This window comes from Penaeus monodon, chromosome 31 (genome assembly GCF_015228065.2).
Source record: "Penaeus monodon isolate SGIC_2016 chromosome 31, NSTDA_Pmon_1, whole genome shotgun sequence".
In the NCBI taxonomy this organism is placed as follows: Eukaryota; Metazoa; Arthropoda; class Malacostraca; order Decapoda; family Penaeidae; genus Penaeus; species Penaeus monodon.
In genome coordinates, this window is record NC_051416.1 from 3,137,805 (window position 1) to 3,138,172 (window position 368).

Here is a 368-nt window from a genome sequence, read left to right on the forward strand (position 1 = left end):
CATTCGGTCAGATTTTGTATCTTGCATTTCTGAACATCGAGTTGCCATTAACCAGATTTTTTCTCTTTTTTTATACCTCGCATAATACGAGAAAACACAACGCATTCACATGTCAGATAGTGATAAAATGCAGTCCACACACCAAACTGACACCTCTATGCAGGTATACAAATCAATGACGATAAAGTGAAACCTACATGCAGGTATACAAATCAATGATTAACATGAAACCCATTTCGGAACATATAATTTACATATATATTTTTTAAAATCGTCTCATGAAGGTTATATAGCAAGACATGTCAATACCACACAATATAATAATTGTACAATTATCCTTAACGAGACGCTGTCAATCTTTGAGGTCT

The 368-nt window shown here is 33.7% G+C and overlaps 1 protein-coding gene across 3 annotated transcripts in view; it reads right to left on the bottom strand.

Moving 5' to 3' along the window:
• Positions 1-368, bottom strand: part of LOC119592992 (sulfide:quinone oxidoreductase, mitochondrial-like) — an 8,583-nt gene that overhangs the window by 7,776 nt on the left and 439 nt on the right. The window lies entirely within an intron of this gene.